Genomic DNA, 630 nt, shown 5'->3' on the forward strand with positions numbered 1-630 from the left:
TTAGTTTCATATAATGGTAATTTTGTATACATCATGACTGACAGGGCTGCTACTTTCCGGGTCAAGATCCGGCAAATACAACTGACAACAGTAGCAATGATTATAATAACCAATAAAATCATCAGTAAAGGGGTTAACAAGTTCGTTAGCCACGATGACACTTTCCAACCTAATCCCGAAAAAATTCTTGATAGCCACCCTTGTCCTATCCCGGAAATAGTGTTGACATTTTCTGCTATTTTTCGGATTTCGCTAATCTGGTTCTGTAAGGGGACTGTCACATTCGGGATGCCAATACAGCACATGTCTTTCGAAAGATTTAAATATTGACACAAGCCTCCCTGTTGGATGAGGAGGGCATCTAGTGCCAACCGGTTCTGTATTGACATTTTCGATGTGGCTTGTAATTGTTCATTGATTAATTCAAACCCAGTTGCTGTGGTATTGGCTAAGAGCTCCACTTGCTCGGATAATTTTGCTAGCGCAATTCGAGCCTTTGCTATTGCCAAACCCCACAGAAATAGCCCTTTGAAGGCCCAACCATGGCCTTGTGCTATTTTCTCCCCACGTGTGACGGAACTCCACACCAGGGTGTTGGATCGGGTTTGTCGATGTACTATGGCCGGGCTA

Source organism: Gavialis gangeticus, unplaced genomic scaffold (assembly GCF_001723915.1).
Source record: "Gavialis gangeticus isolate Ggan-Ray unplaced genomic scaffold, GavGan_comp1, whole genome shotgun sequence".
NCBI lineage: Eukaryota > Metazoa > Chordata > Crocodylia > Gavialidae > Gavialis > Gavialis gangeticus.